At 36.6% G+C, this 24669-nt stretch overlaps 2 pseudogenes; both read right to left on the bottom strand.

Annotated features, from left to right (window-relative positions):
* Nucleotides 1-24669, bottom strand: part of LOC119513683 — a 50761-nt pseudogene that overhangs the window by 16654 nt on the left and 9438 nt on the right.
* On the bottom strand, nucleotides 19924-20254 carry LOC119528159 (annotated as a pseudogene).

Raw genomic sequence — 24669 nt, forward strand, 5'->3', positions numbered from 1 at the left:
TACTGTTCTGCACTACATTTCATCAGACTTTTGTACTGGCCATACAGAACTATTGAAAGGGCTATGGGAGGTGTTCCAGTTTGCTGAAGCTGCTGTTATGCAAAATACCAGAAATGGATAGGCTTTATAAAGGGGATTTATTAGGTTACAAATTTACAGTTCTAAGGCCATAAAAGTGTCCAAACTAAGGCATCAACAAGAGGATATCTTCACTAAAGAAAGGCCAATGGTGTCTGGAACAACTCTGTCAGCTGGGAAGGCACTTGGCTGGTATCTGTTGGTCCTTTGCTCCCAGGTTGCATTTCAAAATGGCTTTCTCCAAAATATCTCTGGACTTCTTTGTTCCTCTCCCTCAGCTCCTGTGTGTCCTTGCTTCTTTCTCCCAGGGCATTTCTCTATAAGCATCTGGAAGTCGTCTCTTAGCTTCTCTGGGGCAAACTTTGGGTTTCATCTCTTAGCTTAGCATCTCCAAACGTCTTTCTGTCTGCATCTCCAAGTGTCTCCAAGTAACAGCTTCTGTGTTGGCTCTTGAACTCTCTTAAGTATTCCAGTGAACTAATCAAGACCCACCTGAATAGGTGGGGTTCACACCTCCACGGAAATAATTTAATCAAGGGTCCCAACCACAGTTGGGTGAGTCACATCTCCATGGAAACACTCAATCAAAAATTCCACCCTAATCAAAAGACTAAAAAGTCTGCCCCCACAAGATTGCATCAAAGAACATGGCTTTTCTGGTGGACACAATATATCCAAACCAGCACAGGTGGGTATTATTATCCCCACCCACTCCAACTCTTTGACAGTGGCTGATATTTCTTGGTGCCCTCCCAGAAATTTACATTGTTTTGTGGCCATGACCCTCTGAGGAAGGGGCACTTTTACTGGGGACCATTTTGCCTCCCCTTTAAGACTGCTTTGATCACTCTTCATGGAAGGTGAATTCCCCTATAGTAGTCTGCAGTGTGGCATTCTGTAGAAGATGGATTCCTAGAATTTATTCTGGTAAAGGGGAAATATATACTGTATACACTTTTTTGGGGGGGATCACCCAATTCATAAAGTTACACTGTGCCACTTTGCCTGGACCCCCCCCCCCCCCGCCATGGCAGTCTATAGTTAGTACTGGCCCAGGGAATCAGGCTACATTCCCAAAGATTAAGGTACATTCAGTGCCTGTATCTACTAATGCTAACACTTGCTGCTGGTTAGTAAGGGACAAGTAAATGGTTAATTCTACATGTGGCCTCCAATCCTGGAGGTCCCCAGCTATTGTTTACACTCAGGGATCTCGACCTACCCCCTATGGAAGAAGGGAAGGGGCTTGCCATACCTCTTGTGGGGGAGCAGAGGACTCCTGGGCTTGGGCTCTGAACAGAGGTTTCTTTCCTGACTTTCTTTCTCTCTCAGAGGTTTGGGAGCTCACTCTAGTAAATCTCTGGCCCTTAGGCAGTTTGCCCCATAGTTTTACTAGCACTGCGTTAGGTTGCTTATCTATAATTTTTATTTTAAGTCTGCAGTGATGAGATCTGCCCACATCTGCTCACAGGATACCCAATTAGGGCCGTCATGCTCACAGGGAGCCTTTCCCAATGCCATCACTCCTGCCTCCTTTTATGCTCTCCTATTCTTCAAGGTTGGCTACAGCCTGAGCTCAAGGGAAATGGTCTGTACTACCAGCAGACTTAGGACAGATATGAGAGACCCATAGTAATGGTTGCAGGCAGTATTCAAAACCCTTGCTTTCATTCTTGTGGTAAAAACTTCAGTGTCAGGACCTACAAAAGCTGTGACACAAATGGTGTGTTTCATTCCCAGCCCCTTTAAAACATCTGTAGCTCCTCCATAGTTTGCCAATGGGGGGTATTGTGTGGTATATCCCCTTCATTAGGCCATGCAGCCTTCCACCCATCAATCAGCCATACCTATAAAGAGGTGGTTTTTGCATTAGCTGAGGTAGCATACAAGCATTGTTGTAGTGAAGGGTGGGTTGTAATAGATGCCAGTCTATTCATTTCCACTCCAGAAAGCACTACCTCCTCTGCACCAGTGTCCCATAACCTCAGAAGCCAACTGGGTAAGGACTCCATATTTTTGCCTACTGCTGCTCTCAGTCATCCAATTCAGCAGCAGTATAGTATCTCATAGTAACATGTAATTTCTGTTCAGGAGGCTGGAATTGCTGAACCCCAGGGCTTTGATGTTGCCTTACATTTCTGTTGTATTATGGGGCACACATGCTGGGGGCTCCTTGTCCTCCTCTATCTCCCATTTTTTCTCCCCTTCCTCTTCCAAGAAGGAGTCTATGGGGTCCCATGTTTTGGGGTCCAAACCTTGAGTAACTAAAATCTTCTTGACTTGAGCCCAAGGCAACATACAACCTTTGACTTGGGTGTATCTGCATGCCAGAGTCTCTAACTGATTGTCCACTCAGAGCAGGTGATTGGTCAGAGAGGCCTTCATTTCTTCCTGGGCAAGGTACATGTCTCTTTCTAGTTTTACTTCTTTAAACATCACACAGTAGCTTTCACCACTTGTTCTGCCTTAGTAGCCATCTGGAAGTCTCCTAAAAGGGGCCATACCATGGCTGCCATTATTTGGAGGTCACTTTTCTTCTTACTCAAATTTAGTTGTCCTGCTATTTGTTGCAAAACAGTTAGCATCCCTGCTGAAGTTTTCAGGGTATCCCCATACTCTTGTGGCTGTCTCCATTTGTCTAGGAGGGCAGCCACTCCTCCCCACATGGATGACTCATGCCCGCTATGACTGGCAGCTCCTTGGTCTCCTGGCTGGCTCACCAATTGTTCCAACCCAGCTCAGCCCCAAGACTGAAGAAAGAACATGCCTGGCACAGAGTTAGACATGAATTTAATAAGGCTTATGGACAGGAGTGAACTCTTTCCAGCTGGAGAAGATGGAAGTTAGTACTCCACAAAGAGTGGGGGTTGCCAGGAGGTGGTTTATAAGGATTAGGACAAAGGAGTTCCATTGGGTTTGAGAATAGAGTTTTGGCAGGATCTTGTAACACAGGGGCGTGGTAAATTATTATCAACAGTGATCAGGGGAGGGAAGTTTCAATGCTTTGTTTATGATACCATTTGTGCATTCTTTCCCTCCCTGGGGAGGTCTGATGACCTTTAACATTTGTCCCAGTCAAGCAGGTGGCTATGTGAAGTAACTCATTTTCACTATGGAGGGGAGGGGGCCTGCCTGGGCCCTGAGTCCCCACAGTATTTTTTCATTTTTTAAATTCTGCTTTATGTTTAAGGGTTACAGCACTGGAAATTAATGTATTTCAGTAGCTGTCATAATAGGAGTTTTGAACATTGAAGTACACAGAACTCCTTCTGGATATTTGTATTCAATGTTTCTCTGAATTTTGAACAATCCCCCCCTTATATAATAATGATAAAAGAATTTATATATAATATTCTAAGGAAGAGTAAAAAGCTTCTTTTCTTTTGAGAATTTACAGTGAAGAGTTTATCATAACTCAGGAGAAAGAGCAGTGAACCTGTGGTATTTCAGCACTGACAACCCCTGAGATCTGTATATCAACATTGCATATTGCTTTCATTTTTCTATCTTAAAGGCAAAAGAGCAAGATTGGCTTTAGTCTTTAGGAAACTGCTTATCTAGCACAATAGTGTAATGGTAGATACCAATTGAACTCATTTAAGTTTAAAGCAAAAATAGAAGTAATTTAAGCTTTCTGGAATGAAGATGAGTTGCTATTAGAAATTTTGAATAAATGAGACATTTTGGTCTTGAAATTTGTTCAAACTCCATGGGAAATACCTCCAACTATTAGGTTTCCCAGGATGCAGTTGTCTCCCTGGGACACCTTCACCCAACCTGGCTACATTCTTTCCTTCTTCAAGTCTCGGGTCAGGCATAATCTCCCCTGGGAAGCCTTTTAAGATTTATTCCTGTACTCTTCTGTGCTGGTTTGAAGCTGCTATGTACCCTAGAAAAGTCCATATTGTTTTATTCCATTCCTATGGGTACAGACCTGTTGTGGGTGGGACCCTTTGGTTAGGTTATTTCAATTGAAATGTGACCCACCCCATTCAAGGTGGGTCTTAATCCTTTTACTGGAGTCCTTTATGAGAGGATAAAAGATAGAAAAAGCCCAGAGAGAGTTTAGAGAGAAAAGCCCTTGGAGAAGCTAAGAGGGAACCAGAGAAGCTCAGAGATGAGGCCACTAGAACCAGAAGCGGAAATCAGTGAAACCCAGGAGTGAAGGACAAGCATATGCCAGCCATGTGCCTTGCAGTCTGACAGAGGAAGCCCAAATCCCAGTAGCCTTACTTCAGAGAAGGCATCTTCCTCTTAATGCCTTAATTTGGACATTTTCATGGCCTTAGAATTGTACATTTGTAAGCTAATAAATCCTCATTGTAAAAGGTAACCCATTTCTGATATATTGTGTTCCAGCAGCTTTAGCAAACTGAAACAACCACTAACCATTTTCAGTGCCTTCCTAAGCATATCTCTGATCACATTGTATCAAATTTTCTCTTTACTTGTGTATCTTCTGCACTCAATTGACTATTGAGAGTAGGGATCATTTTTCATCACCTAAATTTTTTAAAACTAAAAAAGATGTTAATAAATAAATGAAATAGTTCAAGTACAAAAATACTTAGAAAAAAATTTCTCTAGGAAGAAAAGAATATAACAGAAAGCTGTTAACTTCTTCTTCTCAAAGTAATTTTTAAAATGGTTAAAACTGAGAGGCAGTTTGGCACAACAAAATCTGACAAGGCTATGTTAGAATTCTAGCTATGTTACTAGATACGGAAGAAATTTGGGCCAGTTATCAATTGGAGCTTCAGTTTTCATATATGAAAAAAGGTGAATAATAGCCCATAATCAGCACTGTAAATGTTATTTATAAATGGGACATTAGGAAATTCTTAGCAAATGTAAGCCAAAGTGATTTAGTGTAGTTTAGAATGTAATATCAAACTTAAGTTTTCCATTATCAAAAATATTACCAGGAACAGTCTGAGAAAGTTGAATATGATTTCCTTTCAACTTAGCTGCAAGGTCTGCAATTGTACCTGGTATGAACAAATGAGCATGATTATCAGGAGGGATTCCTGATTCAGTAAATGATCCTCCAGAGGTTAATTGACTGAAGTGTTCTACTTCAGCTTCTTCTACATCAACTTTGAATTCACGTCTGGGTGGGTTAGGTATAATGTTACCTACCAAAAATAGTAATTTTGACTTTTCATATTGCCATGTCTATTCTCTACCTTGTCAACTCATCTGGCAGCTGTAGATGATAAAAGATATAGAAAAAGCAGCTTTCAGTGAGAAAAAAAAACCTGTTTAAGTTGTCTTTTTAAAATTGATGAGGAGACATTATGCTATACCAAAACTATCTTTTTACCTATCAGTCTCTACTTGGATGTAAATATTTGGAGAACAAGTATTGCATTTTATTTATCTTTGTAACTCTGTATCTTTGTAATTTTGTAACTTTGTATCTACTGTAGTGCTTGCCATATAGAAGGTGCTCAATAGTTGTTTTTTTTTAAAATTCAGTTTTATTGAGATATATTCACATACCATACAATTATCCATGGTGTACAATCAACTGTTCACAGTACTGTCATATAGTTGTACATTCATCACCACAATCAATTTTTGAGCATTTTCCTTACACCAAAAAGAATACAAATAATAAAAAATAAAAGTTAAAAAAAAAACCCAAATCATTCTATTCCCCCATCCCACCCTATTTTTCATTTAGTTTTTGTCCCCATTTTTCTACTCATCCATCCATACACTGGATAAAAGGAGTGTGAGCCACAAGGTTTTCACAATCACACTGTCATACCATGTAAGCTACGTACTTATACAATCATCTTCAAGAATCCAGGCTACTGGGTTGCAGTTTGACAGTTTCAGGTATTTACTTACAGCCATTCCAATACACTAAAACCTAAAGGGATATCTATATAGTGCATAAGAACAACCTCTAGAGTGACCTCTCAACTCCATTTGAAATCTCTCAGCCACTGAAACATTATTTTGTTTCATTTCACTTCCCCCTTTTGGTCAAGAAGATTTTCAGAATACCATAATGCCAGATCCAGGCTCATACCTGGGAGTCATATCCTGCATTGCCAGGGAGATTTATACCACTGGGAGTCAGGTTTCATATAGGGGGGAGGACACTGAGTTCACCTTCCGAGTTGGCTTAGCTGGAGGGAGAGCAATAAAGAGGTTCTCTGAGCGAGACTCCTAGGCACAATTATAAGTAGGCTTAGCCTCTCCTTTTGAGTATCAAGCCTCATAATGGCAAGCCCCAAGATTAAGGGCCTGCCATACCAAATTGTCAGTCCTCAGTGTTTATGAGAATATCAGCAATAACCCAGGTGGGGTCATCCAACATTTACACATTTTCCCCCAGCTCCTCAGGGGGGCCCTGCAAATATATTTTTATTCTCTGCCCAAATTTCTTTGGGATGTATTGCTATTTCACACTAACCTGTACAAGCCTACCAGATCTCACTTCCTATTCAAAGTTCCATGTAATTATGGTGATTGAATAAACTGACTATACAAGTTAAATTATTTAGTGTACTGTAGAAGATATATATCCTGCACCAAATAAACATCTTTTCTCTTGATCCCACACAGAAATTGAAGTTCTAAAACACACTCAAAATCATTCTTTACCCTATGGTCTGTTTGCCTTAGTCCTAACCAGATTTGCTTCAGTCGTATCTCTAACTGAAGTCTGGACTCTTTTTCAGCTTTTTTAATAGTTGCTATTACTGACATTCAGCTGTTACTATTTTTAATAGTTGCTATTACTGACATTCATAGCTGCTGAGCTCTAGCTCTGAGTTTCAGGTGTCACACAGATACCCAAAGTTCCAGAGACTGAACAGGTTATACACAAAGAGATCAGCATCTCCGAATTTGGAGATACCCATTGCAATTCAGGAATAGAAGTGAGTGCTGTAAGAGCTTACAATCTAGGGATCATTACAATAAGCATTCCCCTGATAAGCTGTGCTCTGTTTCAATTTTCAGAGTTTACACATTGTAGTTAGTCCATATTGGTGAGACATTATAATTTTTGTCTATTCATTTCTGGCGTACTTCACTCAAAATGCTGTCCACAGGATCCATTCACCTTGTTGCGTGTCTCACAGCTTCACTCCTCACAGTTGCTCAATATTCCATTGTATGCATACACCACCCTTCACCACTCTATTCGTCAGTTGATGTACCCTGAGGCCACTTCCACCCATTGCAAATCATGAATAGTGCCTTCATAAGCACCAGTGAGCAAATGTCCATTCATGTCCCTGCTCTCAGATCTTCCAATTATCTACCTCATAATGAGTTTGCAGGACTTTATGGCACCCACATGCTTAGCTTCTTGTGGAACCACCAGACTGTCCTCCAGATAGGCTACACCATTCTACTTCCCCACCAACAGTAAATCGGTACATCCTTCTCTCCATGTTTTCTCCAGCACTTTTATCCCTGTGTATATTTTTTCCTACAATTTTACAGAAATATATTCACATACCATACAATAATCCAGTGTACAATCAATTGTTCACAGTATCATCATATACATCCACTCATCACCACAATCAGCACTTGAACTTATACACTACAAAACATTTTTGTTAAAGAATAATAAAAAATTTAAAAAAACTGTAGAATACAATATAATAATAAGGTCAGACAACACCACCACAATGAAGAATTTCATATCCCTCCCTTATTTCCTCCTCTTATACACTTTTAGCTTTGGTATATTGCCTTTGTTACATTTAATGGAAACATATTACAATGTTTTTGTTAACCATAGACTCCAGTTTGCTTTGATTCTATTTTCCCCCAATACCATCCCTTTTTCAACACTTTGCAAGGTTGACATTTATTTGTTCTCCCACATGTAAAAACATTTTTATATTTGTATGTTTATTCACAATCATTGACCATTCTAGTTTTCACTAAGTTATTCTGTCCCAGTCTTTATTGTCTCTCTTTACTTCTGGTGTCATACATGCCCCTAGCCCTCCTCTTTCTGCTTTACTCACAGACATCTTTGTTCAGTGTACTTACAATATTGTGCTACCGTCACACAGTATTTTGCTATCCATTTGTGGATCTATACAATCAATCCTGTTGAACATTCTATACTCCTTCAGCATTGAATGCCTGATCTCTACCCACTTTACATCTCCTGATAACCTGTGTTCTCAGCTTTCAACTCTCAGTTTGCTCATTAATGTTAGTTCTATTACTGAGACCATACACTGTCCTTTTGTTTCTGCCTAACTTTGCTCAACATAACATCCTCAAGGTTCATCCACATTATTATATGTTCTGTGACTTTGTTCTGTCTTAGAGCTGTGTAATATTCCATAGTGTGTGTATACCACAATTTATCTGCTCATCCATTGATGCACATTTGGGCTGTTTTCATTTCTTGGCAATCATGAATAATGCCACTATAAATGTCAGTTTACAAATGTCCGTTCATGTCTTAACTTTCAGTTCCTCTGAGTATATACCTAGTAATGGAATTGCTAGATTATATGACAAATCTATACTTAGCTTCCTGAGGAACCACCACACTGCCTTCCAGAGTGGCTGCACCAATCTACATTTCCACCAACAATGAATAAGTGTGCCTCTTTCTCTACATCCTCTCCAGCACTTGTAATTTTCTGTTTTTTGGATAATGGCTGTTCTGGTAGGTGTGAGATGATATCTCATTGTGGTTTTGATTTGCATTTCCCTAATAGGCAGTGAAGTTGACCATTTTTTTTTTTTCATGTTTTTGAGCCATTTGTATTTCTTCTGCAGAAAAGTGTCTGTCCATGTTTTTTGCCCATTTTTTAATTGAGTTGTTTGTCTTTCTATTCTTGAGTTGTTGGATGCCTTTATATATTCAGGATATTAAACCTTTATCTGATATGTTGTTTCCAAATATTGTCCCCCATTGTGTAGGCTGCCTTTTTACTTTTCTGACAAAGTCCTTTGATGTACAAAAGTGTTTAATTTTGAGGAGATCCCATTTATCTATTTCTTCTTTGGTTGCTCACACTTTGGGTGTAAGGTCTAGGAAACCACCTCCTATCACCAGATCCTTAAGATATTGCCCTACATTTTCTTCCAAGTGTCTTGTGGTCTTAGCACTAATGTTTAGGTCTTAAATCCATTTCATGTTAATTTTTGTATAAGGTTTGAGATAGGAGTCCTCTTTCATTCTTTTTGATATGGCTATCCAGTTCTGCAAACACAATTTATTGAAGAGGCTGCTCTGTCCCAGTTGCTTTGGCTTGAATGCCTTATCAAAGATCAATTGTCCATAGTTGCAAAGGTCTATTTCTGAACATTGAATTTGATTCCATTGGTCAGTATATATATCCTTATGCCAGTACTGACTGTTTTGACCACTGTAGCTTTGTAATGTTTCAAAGTCAGGTACTGTGAGACCTCCCACTTGGTTCCTCTTTCTCAAGATGTTTTTGGCTATTCAGGGCACCTTGCCCTTCCAAATAAATTTTGTTATTTGCTTTTCTCTTTCTGCAAAGTAAGTTGTTGGGATTTTGATTGGTATTGCATTGAATCTATAAATCAGTTTAGGTAGAATTGGCATCTTAACTACATTTACTCTTCCAATCCATGAATACAGTATGCTCTTCCATTTTTTTAGGTCCTGTTTGATTTCTTTTAGCAGTTTTTTGTAGTTTTTTCTGTATAGGTCTTTTGTGGCCTTAGTTAAATTTATTCCTAAATACTTGATTCTTTTGGCTGCTTTGATAAATGGAATTTTTTTCTTTATTTCATCCTCCTGTTGCACATTACTTGTGTATAGGAACACTACAGATTTTTACATGCCGGTCTTGTACCCTTCCACTTTGTTGTATTCATTGGTTAGTTCTAGTAGCTTTGCTGTAGATTTTACTGGATTTTCTGCATATAGGGTCATGTCATCTGCAAACAGTGAAAGTTTTATTTCTTCCTCTCCAATTTGCCTTTTATTTCTTTTTCTTGCATAATTGCTGTAGCTGAACTTCCAATACAATGTTAAATAACAATGGTGACAGTGGGCATCCCTGTCTTGTTCCTGATCTTAGAGGGAAAGATTTCAGTCTTTCCTGATTATGTATGGTGTTAGCTGTGGGTTTTTCATATATTGCCTTTATCCTATTGAGAAAGTTCCCTTCTATTCCTATCCTTTGAAGTGTTTTCATCAAGAAAGGATGTTGAATTCTGTCAAATGCCTTTTCTACATTAATCGAGATGATCCTGTGGTTCTTCTGCTTTGATTTATTGATGTGGTGTATTACATCAATTGATTTTCTTGTGTTGAACCAGCCTTGCATACCTGGAATAAATCCTACCTGGTTGTGTTGTATATTTTAATGTGCTGCTGAATTCAATTTGCAAGTATTTTGTTGAGAATTTTTGCATCTATAGTCATTAAAGAGATTGGTGTTTAATTTTCTTTTTTTGTAGCATCTTTGTCTGACTTTGGTATTAGGGTAATGTTGGCTTCATAGAATGAATTAGGTATCTTTCCCTCCTCTTCAATTTGTTTTTTTAAGAGTTTGAGCAGGATTGGTGCTAATTCTTTCTTGATTGCTTGGTAGTATTCACATGTGAAGCCATTTGGTCCTGGGCTTTTCTTTTTTGGGAGCTTTTTGATGACTGATTCAATCTCTTTACTTGTGATTGGTTTGCTGAGGTTGTCTATTTCTTCTCAAGTCAAGGTTGGTTGTTCATGCTTTTCTAGGAAGTTGCCCATTTTGTTTAAGTTGTCTAGATTATTAGCATATAGTTGCTCATAGTATCTTCTCATTATCTCCTTTATTTCTAAAGGGCCAGTAGTTATGTCACCTTTCCATTTCTGATCGTATTTATTTGTATCTGCACCCCCCTCTCTTGTTATCCTAGGTAAGGGCCCATCAATTTTATTGATTTTCTCAAAGAACCAACTTCTGTTTTTTTTTATTTTCTCTCTTGTTTTTCTGTTCTCAATATCATTTATTTCTACTCTAATCTTTGTTATTTCTTTCCTTCAGTTTGCTTTGGGGTTAGTTTGCTGTTCTTTCTCTTGTTCCTCCAGGTGAGCAGTTAATTCCTTGATTTTTGTTCTCTTTTGTCTTTTAATAGAGGCCTTTAGGGCAACAAATTTCCCTCTCAGAACTGCCTTTGCTGCATCGCACAAGTTTTGGTATGTTGTGTTTTCATTTCATTTGCCTCACGGTATTTACTAATTTCTCCTGTGATTTCTTCCTTTACTCACTGGTTTTCTAAAGGTGTGTTTTTTAGCCTCCATATATTTGTGAGTTTTACAACCTACTGCCTGTTATTTATTTCCAACTTCATTCCATTGTGATATGAGAAAGCATTTTGTATAATATCAATATTTAAAAAATTTGTTGAGTCTTGTTTTGTGACCCAACCTGTGGTCTCTCCTAGAGAATGTTCCATGAGCCCTTGAGAAAAAATGTGTATCCTGCTGTTGTGGTGTGTATTGTTCTATAAATATCTGTCAAGTCTAGTTCATTTATCATACAATTCAACATCTCTGTTTTCTTATTGACCCTCTGTCTAGATGTTCTATCCATTGATGAGAGCAGTGTATTGAAGTCTCCTACTATTATTGTAGAGGTATTTACTTCTCCTTTCAGTGTTCTCAGTGTTTGCCTCATATATTTTGGGGCACTCTGGCTTGGTGTATAAATACTTATGATTCTTATGTTTTCTTCATGAATTGACCCTTTTATTAATATACAGTGTCCTTCTTTGTCTCTTTTAATTTTTTTACCTTTGAAGTGTAATTGTCTGATATTAATACAGCTACTCCCATTTTTTTCTGCTTGTTCTTTGGGTGGTGAAATATCTATTTCCAACCTTTCACTTTCAGCCTATTTTTGTCCTTGTGTCTAAAGTGAGTTTCTTGTAGATAGCATATAGTTGGGTCCTGTTTTGAATCCATTCTGCCAGTCTATGACTTTTTATTGGGGAGTTATCATTACTGTAAGGGGAGTACTTTCTTCTACCATTTTGTGTTTTGGATTTTATAGGTCATATCTTATTTTTTTCTCTCTCTTCTTTTACTCTTCCTGATAGTCATAATTTATACACTCTTCTCCAAACCTCTCTCTCCTGTCTTTTCTTATCAGCCTGTAGCACTCCCTTTAGTATTTCTTGTAGTGCCAGTCTCTTATTCACGAACTCTCTCAGTGTGTGTTTTTCTGAAAATATTTTAATGTTTCTCATTTTTGAAGGACAGTTTTGCTGGATATAGGATTCTTGGTTGGCAGTTTTTCTCTTTCAGTGTCTCAAATATATCCTTCTTGCCTCTGTGGTTTCTGCAGAGACATCTGTACATAGTCTTATCAAGGTTTCCTTGTATGTGATGGTTTGCTTTTATCTTGCTGCTTTCAGAGTTACTCTGTCTTTGACATTGGATACTCTGATTAGTAAGTCTCTTGGAGTAGGTCTATTCAGGTCTAATCTGTTGGGATATGCTGTACTTCTTGAATCTGTAATTTTATGTCTTTCATTAGAGTTGGGAAATTTTCAGTCATTATTCTTTCTATTATTCTTTCTGCCCCTTTTCCCTTCTCTTCTCCTTCTAGGACACCCATAACACATATATTCATGTGCTTCATGTTGTCATTCAGCTCCCTAAGACCCTGCTCATATTTTCATTCTTTTCTCTATCTGTTCTTTAGTATGTCTGATTTCAAATGTCCTGTCTTGTAGTTCATTGATCCTTTCTTCTGCCTGTTCAAATCCACTGTTTTATGTCTCCATTGTGTTTTTCATCTCTTCTATTGTGCCCTTCATTCCCATAAGTTCTGCCATTTGTTTTTTGAAGCTTATGAATCCTTCTTTATGGTCATCCTGTGTCTTCTTTGTATTCTTCATCTCTTTTGCCACATTTTCCTTCGACTCATTGATTTGGTTTAGGAGGTCTATTTGAACATCTTTAATTAGTTGTTTCAACTCCTGGATCTCAGTTTAACTGTTAGTTTGTTCCTTTGACCAGTCCATATTTTCATGTTTCCTAGTATGGCTCGTTATTTTTAGCTGTCTTGGCATTTGATTTTCTTGATTGGTTTCTTCTGGAGTTCATTTTCACTCTTTTACCTAGTGTTCTCTTGTTGGTTGGCTTTGTTATTCACCTTTTGGCATTCAGTTCAACTTATTCTAGAACTTTACCATAGCTTCTGTTTAGTTGATCCAAATTTTTCACCTCTTGTTTTTCTGGTTCTTGCTCTACCTCTATGTAACCTTTATGTGAGAGGGTCTCCCCATATATGATTGATCCCAATCGGATTTTCTCAGTACAGACAGGCCCAGGTCTCAGGAGGAGGGTATGGAATTTCCTTTAGAATAAGTACCTGCAGGTCGTCAGACCCTTCTGTGAAGCCTCTAGTCTCTGTGCCTCTCCTATCCCATCCAGCAGGTGGTGCTTGTCAGCCCACAGCTACCTACCAGTGTAAAGAGATGCCACAGGTGCCTTTAATTCCCTGCAGGCCTTGTCCCTGCCAGGGGTGTAGCTGACTCAAGGTGGTTTCTGTTTTCCAGTCCCTGGGCACTGAGTTCTCTGAAAGAGGGCTGCCACCTGCACTGGGCCCCACCTTGGAAGTTATGCCCTTCAGGCTAAACTCATTGCTTTGTCTCTCAGAGCTATCTTAGCTCCACTCTTGCCTGGGTCCAGTGGCCAATTGCAAATAATCAAGGCTTTCTGTAAGGAGCTACTTAGAATAGTTATTTTAAAAAAAACCCAACAAAACAAAAACAAAAAAAAGAAAGAAAAAGAAAAAAAAGCCCCTTTTCAAGGTCTTTCCCTGCCCCCAAGTTTTGTCAGTCCCAGTATAGACTATTTAAAGATAAGCTCTTTAGGCTATTATCTCTTTCACTCTGAGACACTTTAATTCCTCCCTGCAGGGGGGCCAGGCTGAGGCAGGAACTCTGATGGGCTATTGAAATGCAAAAAGATAAAGAGTTGGAGAGCAAGAAAAGAGGAAAAAAACAAAAACAAAAACAAAAACCTGCTTTCAGAATGGGACTCCAGCTTCCCAGGTTTGCAGATGGGAGTTGGTACCCATTTTTAAGTGCTTTTTTTTATTGGGGCCCAGCCCTTTTCCAGTATTCTGATCACCTCCAATTCCAAAATTCTGTGTTTTTTTTTTTGTTGTTGTTTGTTTGTTTTGTTTTTTTCCTGTTCTTGTTAGCCTTGCCTCCTCTCTGCCAGGCTGATTGTTCCCAGATTCTTTCATGCCTGGTCTCAGCTTATCTGTGCTTGGAGTTTTTATTCAGCAGTCCAAGTTTGTTAATTAATTCTGCAGTTGGGTCTGGATTGACCCCCCCCACCTTCTTCCCAGCATAGATTGTTTAATTTTTCCCTTGGGGAACTAGCTCCAATAAAGTCTGCTGTGCCTGTGGGGTAGGGGTGACATTTCCCCCCTCCCAGCCAAGGAAACTTACAGGTTTCACTGCAATCTCAGCCACTCCACCCATTCCAGACTGTTGTATGATGTGTGACTGATCACAGACTTCCTTGATATAGCTGTTCCACATAGTTCCTGGCTATTTACCAGCTGCCCTAGAGGAGTAACTAAATTTCACACCTCACCACTCTGCCATCTTGCCCCAGCCTTGATAGCTTTCTTAAAAAATGTAAATGAAATGAACTGAGGTGGATGTGAGCAAAACACTGGAAGCAAAGTCCTAGGCTAAGTCCAGTAATAGGAATATGATTTTCAAATATACAAATTATTAAATAACTGTATACTTAGGTTTTCCATATACATTATATTTTCAATGCTTGTCATATATAATTTACTAAACAAATGTCACATTTCTATTTTGATGTCACTTACCATTTTTGACATAGCCTGGTATATACAGAGCTTCATTCTGTAGCCATCTTAAACAACCTATTTGTAGTTTTTCTTTCCTGGATGTGTACTTTTAAACTGTATCTACCATTTCCATAGTAATATGTAAAATACCTTGAATAGATGCCATCATTCTTGACAATACGGCACCTTGATATTGAAATGTAATATTTAACCACCAAACAATGTAAAAATGACAGTCACAACTGTTTATGAGCACTGGTGATAACAATGATTTGGGAGACAGCATAGAACAATGTTTTAGGTACATGAACCCTGGCAGCAGACCTTTTGGGTTCAAAACTTGGCTTGGCCATTTTCTAACCCTGTGATTTTGGAAAATTCTAATTCATGGTAAGCATTCAGTTAATCTTAGCTATTATTATTATTTCATAAAGGAAACTTATGAAAAACTAGGAAAATGTAACTAAATTGAGGAAAGTATGTGTGAAACACCAACATTAATGAAAATAGAGAAAAATTATACTCTTAAATTCCATGGGAAAATTGAAATTATTCATAAAAATTATGACTATGGCTTGTTAAGATGACTGGGTAAAAGCTAAAATAATAAAATTAATTTTAATTTGCTTTATAATATGATTCATTAGCATAGATAGGAGGTATTGACGTCTAAGTCACATGACTGTCGTTGAGTTATAAATTCAGTGGAAGTTGATGCAGTTTCTTATTACCTGCACCATTGTCCCAGAGCTCCAATGTTAGTTGATGTCCTTCTCTGTTTTCTATAACAGCTATTACATTGATTCCAAGAACAGGAAAAATTCCTTGACTGATATGCATAAACAATCATTGGGCTAGAGTAATGGGCTGTATTTTCACTCATGTGAGCAGCTGCAATCACTAGGAGCAGCTGCAATCACTAGGACTTCTTGCTCTAGTGGTCATTATCACAGTTAGCAATTGAGAATTGGCATAATTATTTAGAAGACAGTAAGTCCAAGTGCCCATCTGAAAATCAAAGATATCTGCTTAAGAGTTTCGCTAATATTTTCGTACTCCTTGTTTGGAATATTAAGTTATTTAGAAATTTAAGCATGGTAACATTAATGATGTTTAGTACCTGGTTTTACAAACTAGTAAATGGTATGAATATTAACCTTTAATTATTTTCTTTGGCTTCTTTTTTATGACAAGTGGTCTGCTGCTCTTTTAATATTGGCAATGTGTATGATATTTTCCTTTCTTCTTCCTTTTCCTTTTCCTCTTCCTCTTCTTCTTCCTCTATCTCTCCTCTTCCTCCTTCTCCTTCCTCCTTCCTCTTCTTTTAGAAATTGATAAAGCATGGAGAAAATCAAAGTATAGACTTTTCTTTGCAATACCTGGTATTTGAAGACAGGCAGATGAAATACTTAGCTTATCTTCTTAGAAATCTGAGATTTTCTCTTTCTTTCTTTTTGCATCCTGAAAAAAGAATTTTTGGCTTTTGTATTGTTTTGTGATGACAAAAAGAATATTTCCAATTATACTATCCACAGGCACTGTGCCATTTATTCATTTCCTTCTTGTAATCTTTAAGGCTTTACTTTCCAGCTATTACATAAGCAAAAACAACAAACACATAAATAAAACCTGTTTGTTATAATAGTTAATAACCTTTCAAAATTTAGAGTAATTTTAAATTCCTTTTTTTTAAGATTTCAGTTAAAATAACTAAGAATTATTTTGAAGAATTTTGCAAATAAAAAGCATTTATAATTATGAAGAATAGAATAATTCAAGAAAATGTAGCTATGAGTATCACAGAAAAGAAAACTCAAAATATTGGTTTTTTTTTTTTGCACACCTGAAATATTTTCATGCAAAAGAGTTATTTATTAGAAAAGGAAAATTTAATATTTAGGATAATAGAAATTTATTACAAATGTGAAAAAGCAAATAATTTTCCTGATATACTAAGTTGAACGGCCTACTGAGATATGCTGCCACTTCTAGATGAATTCATTAAGCATCAAGGCCATTTGTGTCTTTTTCAGCATAAAAATGATATCCTCCTAAAATGGAATTTAATTTACTTTTAAAATAATTTGAATGGGAAAAATCATATTTTTTATTGTGCTCTCATCAAAATACTTTAAAATCTTTTTAAAAATTCTTCTTAAACTTGCAAAAGATGAATTTCCCAGAATCTTAGGAACTTTCAATACCACAGTGTTTCAGATGTAATCCTACAATAACTAAAACTTCGCTCAAAATATGTAAGAATAAAGCAAACTTTAAAGAACAGGTCAAATTTTATTGTTTTTATGGCAATCAGTTACCAGACATAAGTGTCTGCTATATTAGTAAAGCTTGTCTAAACATTAAATAATATTATAAAAATGAAATTTATGGCAGTTCTTCTGAACTGGCTTCTTATTTTCTAGTTGAGTCTATGATATACCAAAACAATTAGGGAATGAAAGGTTAGAAAAATTAAAAGTTGCTAAGTTCATAAAATGAATAATATAGGAGTTAATGAAGAATCATTTGAGTATGAGGTGTTAGGAAAGAATGAATTGCAGGGGTAAAGAATTAACACAAGTGGCTGCCATGTATACACCAATCAATATGTATTTATTGAATTAATAAATGGCAGAAAAACCAGCTGGGAGATTATTGAAGTAGCCCAAGCAGGAGGTCATGTGAGCTAGATTATGACGTGAAGACAGCAAATGTTGAATAATATTAGAAGAAGCTGGTATGTGAAGGAAGGGAAAGAGAGAGAAAGATGGGGAGAGAGGGAGAGAAAGGGAGGAAGAAAAAAAGGAGGGAAGATACTAATTTGGATGACAAGGAAGGGACAAGAGTAGATTAATTTTTAGGAAAGGGAATTTTTGAGCAAATTAGTAGTCTAATGGGAAAGAGCCCCTGGAGTGGTGGAAATATATTTTCTATCCAAACTATATTCCAAAGGTTTACCCATTATATTTGACAGTCTCCAGTTCTTTGGCAGCAGGAGGTCCCAGAGCAATGGTATGTATGATTGGCACCACTTCATTTTACCTCTTCAAAGCTTGTAGTATTATCTCCCCCATCTGTTAGTAATATGATTTCAGAACCAGAAGTACTTTGGTTGCTATGGGTAATTGCCTGATAATAAAAAGCCAGATTATTAGTTACAGAATATTATATTTGAATAAATTTAAACTAGGAATAAACCTGCTCTTTGGTATAGGAGAAGCCTTTAGTCCTATGCATCAGTGCAGGCAAAAGGAAACTTTTCGCATTGTCATTTCAGGCTGAGTTGGTATGTGGAAATGACTGTAATGCATAGTCTTGTAGGTTTTCAAAGCTGCAGTGTTAAAAATGCTTCTTTTCCTCTCACATATACTCCTGCTACTGAAGAGAGGAAGCATAAACCGCTTCAAACAATTCTTGGCACATAATATGTAGTCAGTGAATATTAGCTATTATTGTTATTGTTATTATCCCTGGAGATACTTGGGATGGAGGCAAACAATTCCGACACTTCTGTAAGGCTGCAGACTAGATAGCATTTGCTAAGTCATGACCAAAGGCAGGTGTTCCCCTTCCAGTGTGAAGAAATTATAATGGTCATTGCCCAGATATCCCTGAATATAAATGAGAGGGAGGAGGTGTAACTGAGAAATTAGGGTATAACAAATGACTGTGACTACTGATTCATTATATAGTTATTTCTTTTTAGTGTCTAGTGTTTCAGAGTAGACAGAAGGAAATATCTGAAGTTGTTGAACTGTAAACCAGTAGCCCTGATTTTTGATAATGACTATATAACTATATAGCAAAAAAAAAAAAAAGTCAATTCCCATGTTTGTATGGATCTACTTCTGGATGTTTTGTTCTGTTCCATTGATCTATATATCTATCTCTGACAATACTGCACTGTCTAAGTTAATCTACCTCTTTGCAGTCTTAGAATTGGGTAGGGCACAATACTAGTGGTCAATAAGGAAGGGCAGTAAAGGATATGGCAAAGGGTATGGGATGTGTGGGGTTTTCTTATTATTTTATTTTATTTTATTTTTTTCTGGAGTAATGTAAATGTTCTAAAAATGATCATGGTTATGAATGCACAACTATGTGATGACACCATGAACCATTGATTCTATACTTTGGATGGATTCTATGGTGTGTGAATATATCTCAGTAAAATTACATTTTTAAAAAAGGCAGGTGTTCAAGGTTAAGTGATGTGGCATGTCACATTTTTATGCATTTTATTTGATTACTGCTAAAGAATCTCAGGATTTCCCAGAAAAAAACTTTGACTGCCATGAAGAAGGAAGTTCATAAATTTATCAACTGTTAAAAATGTATTTTTTTTCTTTTTGTCTTTTCAAAGAGTTGCTCACCAATTTTTAAGTTCACAATTTTGATTTTAGTAAACTTCCTTCTGCATGCACTGACTTTGGTATCATACTGCCTGGGAAGCTACCTCTATCTTTGTTGATTTTTAAGTGTCAATTTAACTTGATGAACTGGGGTTATTTTTAATCCATATTATAGAAATGTTACTAATTCCCTTTTCTATAGTACCCTCAACAGCATCTTTTTCTGCATGTGAAAATTCATACTATGAGAGTGATAGAGAAATGGGGAGCTCAAGGTGATTTTTTGCACACTGGGTTTTTCTTCCCTCACTTAACCATTCCCTGATGTAACTCTGGAATGTGTCAGTGGAACAACTGCACTCAGAGAGGCTTCAGTTGTGAACAGCAGAACGGGAGAGTCCTTTTTTTTTTTCCTCCTTAAAGATTTGCCTTGATTAGGTAACAACATTATTAAATGAGGGACCCATGAGCTCATGACCCTTGTTCAAAGGTTATTGAACAATGTAAAAAGCAATGATAGATGGCAAATGCTATTTAGAAAAGCATTTTTTTTTTTTTCAAACTTGGAATCCTGCTTTGAGTTCACTGCAAACTGAAGTTCCACCACCAGCTTTTTGAGGAAGGTTTGCAGTGATTTTTTGGTGGGCATTATCATCAGTTATTTTTTTTCTAACAGTTTATTATAATTTATTTTATTTAACATCTAGGAAATTTGCAGCCATCAGCTGTTTCAGTGCAACTGGAAATTGGGGAATCTGGGTGGAGCTGTTAGTGTAGAGAAGCTTGTAGGTAAAATACATGCATACTTTTGATCCCATGTGAAGGGATCTCTCTAAAATTGACCTCATTGGTTTCATTCTCAGCAAACTGACCGGGGCCACTCAACATGGCTTTTATTGTTCCTGATGTTAGTGCATGTTCTCTTTTTACAAATAATTCATGACCATCAGAAGATATCAATTTGACATACATGGCATCAGGGCCTTCACAGCCACCATAGACTTTCTCGTCTCCATCCATCATGTTCTTATGAAATTCAACTTTGATTCCACAGGAACTTGAGTAGTTTCCTAGAGAGGCAAGGACACGCTGCACCAGTCGCAGGCTTCCGTTTGGCAGAAGTGTGCCTCGTCAGTTATTTTTGTAAGATTGTTTTGGATTCCAGCTAAACTTTCAAATATGACCATCCCAACAAAGGATCCCTTTCAACGATTTGAATCAAGTACAGTTCTGCTGCTTGATTCATTTGAAAGAAACTCCTCCTGTAAGAAAATGGTGTATGAACAACTCCAGAGATTGCTCACATCCTGAGAGATAGATTATGATGAAAGGTTGTTCATGAGCCATGGGTCATAAAAGTTGCTTGCTATGTTTTAAAATTTAACTCCATTTTATTAAAAAGAAAATATATTAATGAAAAATTAAGAAAACAATCATGTTATACTTGAAAATGCCTTAAAATATATTTTATTTGACAGTTTTATATTCGGGAATTTCTCGTTAGGAAATATGAACATGTGCAAACATGTTCATTACAACATAGTTTTAAATAATAAAAAGTTGAAAATCTCCAAAATGTCCAAGGAAAGGGAATTGTTTGACTAAATTATAATATGTATATATGGCACAACCATTTAAAATCATGTTGTAGATGCATTTTTTTTAAACATGGGGAGAGTTTAAGGTAAATTATTAAGTAAAAAATTCAGATTATATATGCTAGGGACTTTATATTAAGTGTCATATCTTTGAGCATATAAGTTCTGTCTCATTACTTTTCTTTTCTTTAATGCAATTTTATGAAGATATATTCACATACCATACAAAGCATCCAAGGTATACAATCAATGGCTCACGGTATCATCACATAGTTGCACATACATCACCGTGATCAATTTTAAAACATTTTCATCACTCCAGAAAAGAAATAAAAAGAAAAAGAAAACCCAAATCCTCTCTTATTTGGATAGTAATCCTATTATTGACCCATAGTATTGGTATGGTACATTTATTACTGTTGATGAGAGAATATTAAGATATTACTGTTAATATCGTCCATAGTATGCAATAGGTACATTTTTTGCCATATACCTGTTACCTCTATTATTAACTCCTTGTAACAGTGTCGTACATTTGTTCTAGTTCATGAAAGAACTTTTAAATATTTGTACAGTTAATCACAGTCATTGTCCATCACAAGATTCACTGTGTTATATTCCTGTTTTAACCTCCAACTTCCTTCTGGTGACATACATAACTCTAAACTTCCCCTTTCTACTACATTCACACACAATTCGGTACTGTTAATTATTCTCACGATAATGTAATGCCATCACCTCTACTTCTTTTTAAATGTTTAAGTTCGACCTAAACATTCTGCACATATTAAGCAACAGCCCCCCATTTCTTTAGCGTCATTATATACCCTGGTAACCTATATTCCATATTTTATGCCTATGAGTTTGCATATTATAATTAGATCATATTAGTGAGATCATATAATATTTGCTCTTTTGTGTCTGACTTATCTCACTTAACATAACGTCTCCAAGGTTCATCCATTTTGTTGTGTGCTTAAGGACTTCATTCCTTCTTACTGCTGAATAATAGTCCATTGTATGTATATACCACATTTTGTTTATCCATTCATTTGTTGATGGACACTTGGGTTGTTTCCATCTTTTGGCAACTGTGAATAATGCCACTATGAACACTGGTGTGCAAATGTCTGTTCATATCACTGCTCTCAGCTCTTCTGGATATATTCCAAGCAGTGGGATTGCCAGGTTGTAAGGCAACTTTATATTTAGCTTCCTGAGGAAACAGCAAACCATCCTCCACAGCTGCTGTACCACTTTACATTCTCACCAGCAGTTGTTTCTCCACATCTTCTCCAACACTTGTAGTTTCCTGCTTGTTTAATAGCAGCCATTCTGGTAGGTGTGAGATGATATCTCATTGTGGTTTGATTTTCATTTCCCTAATAGCTAGTGAAGCTGTGCATCTTTTCACGTGCCTTTTAGCCATCTGTCTTTCCTCTTTGCAAAAATGTCTATTCGTTCTTTTAATGAATGAATGTTCTTTAAAGAACAAAAATTGGGTTCTTTGTATTTTTATTTCTAAGTTGTAGGATTTCTTTATATATTCTGTATATCAAACCTTATCAGACATGTAATTTCCAAATATTTTCTCCCATTGAGTTGGTTGCCGTTTCACTTTTTTGACAAAGTCCTTTGAAGCACAGAAGTATTCAATTTTGAGGAATTCCCATTAATGTATTTTTTATTTCATTGCTTATGCTTTGGGTGTAAAGACTAAGAAACTGTTGCTTATCACTAGATCTTGAAGGTGTTTCCTCATATTTTCTCTAGGAGTTTTATGGTTCTGGCTCTTATATCTGGCTCTTATATTTAGGTCTTTGATCCATTTTGGGTTGATTTTTGTATAGGGTATGAGATAGTGGTCCTCTTTCTTTTCTTTTCTTTCTTTTCTTTTTTTTTTTTTTTTTTGGTATGGATAACTAGTTCTTCCAGCATTATTTACTGAAGAGCCTATTCTGTCCCAATTGAGTGGTCTTGGGAGCCCTGTCAAAAATCAGTTGACCATAGATCTGAGGGTCTATTTCTGAACTCTCAATTCAATTCCATTGATTGATATGTCTATCTTTATGTCAGTACCAGCTGTTTTGACCACTGTGGCTTTATAATATGCTTCAAAGTCAGGAAGTGTGAATCCTCTCTCTTCATTCTTCTTTTTTAAGCTTTTGGCCCCTCACCCTTCCAAATAAATTTGATAATTTGCTTTTCCATTTCTCTAAAGTAGACTGTTGGAGTTTTGATTGGTATTGAATTGAATCTATAGATCAACTTGGGTACAAATGACACCTTAATGACATTTAGCCTTCCTATCCATGAACACAGAAAGACTTTCCATTTATTTAGTTCTTCTTAGACTTCTTTTAGCAATGCTTTGTAGTTTTCTGTGTACGTGTCCTTTACATCCTTGGTTAAGTTAATTCCCAAATATTTTATTCTTTTAGTTGCATTACAATTTACAAACGGAATTTGTTATATTTACAAATAGAATTTTTTCCTTGATTAACTCCTTGGATAGCTCCTTGCTACTGTATAGAAATACTATTGATTTTCGCATGTTGATCTTGTATCCCACCACTTTGCTGGACTCGTTTATTAGCTCAAGTAGCTTTGTCATGATTTTTTCAGTATTTTTAAAATATAGGACCATATCATCTGTACATAGTGAAAGTTTTACTTCTGTCTTTCCAATTTGCATGCTTTTATTTCTTTTTCTGGCCTAATTACTCTAGCTAGAACTTCTAGCACAAAGTTGAATAACAATGGTGACAGTGGACATACTTGTCATGTTCCTGATCTTAGAGGGAATGCTTTCAGTGTCTCATCATTGAGTATGATGTTAGCTGTGGGTTTGTCATATATACCCTTTATTATATTGAGGAAGTTTCCTTTGATCCCTACCTTTCAAAGTGTTTTTATCATGAAAGGATGCTGAATTTTGTTAAATGCCTATTCTTCATCAATTGAGATGATCATGTTTTTTCCCTTTTGATTTGTTATGGTATAATGCATTAATTAATTTCTTGTGTTGAACCACCCTTGCATACCTGGAATAAAACCCACTTGGTTGTGGTATATACTTCTTTTAATATGCTGTTGGATTCAATTTGCCAGTATTTTGTTGGGGATTTTTGCATCTGTATTCATTAGAGAGATTGGTTTGTAGTTTTCTTTTCTTCTAGTATCTTTATCTGGCTTTGGTATTAGGGTGATGTTGGCATCATAGAATGAGTTAGGTAGTGTTCCCTCTTCCTCAGTGTTTTAGAAGCGTTTGAGCAGAATTGGTATTAATTCTTCTCAGAATACTTGGTAAAATTTGCCTGTGAAGCCATCTGGTCCTGGGCATTTCTTTGTTGGTAAGTTTTGTTTGTTTGTTAATTTAAAAGGGTTTATTGGTTTATTGAGCAACTTGAAATCCAGTGTTTCCTTTTTCTTTTTCTTTTCTGTCTTTTTTCTTTATACCTCCCATTTCATTTTTTGATTGAGATTTTTCACAAACCATACAATTATCCAAAGATCCAAAGTGTACAATCAATTGTCCATGGTACCATCATACAGCTGTGAATCCATCACCACAATTAATTTATTTTTCAATTTTTAGAACATTTTCATTACTCCAGAAAAGAAAGACAAAAAAAGGAAACTTGAATCCTTCCATACCCCTAAACCGCCCCCCCCATTATTGATTCATAGTTTTGGTATAGTACATTTGTTACTTTTGATGAAAAAAAAGTTAAAATACTACTAACTGTAGTATATAGTTTGCAATAGGTATATATATATTTTATATGCCCCTCTATTATTAACTTCTAGTTATAGTGTCATACAGTTGTTCTAGTTCAT

The sequence above is a fragment of the Choloepus didactylus genome, chromosome 2, assembly GCF_015220235.1.
Source record: "Choloepus didactylus isolate mChoDid1 chromosome 2, mChoDid1.pri, whole genome shotgun sequence".
In the NCBI taxonomy this organism is placed as follows: Eukaryota; Metazoa; Chordata; class Mammalia; order Pilosa; family Megalonychidae; genus Choloepus; species Choloepus didactylus.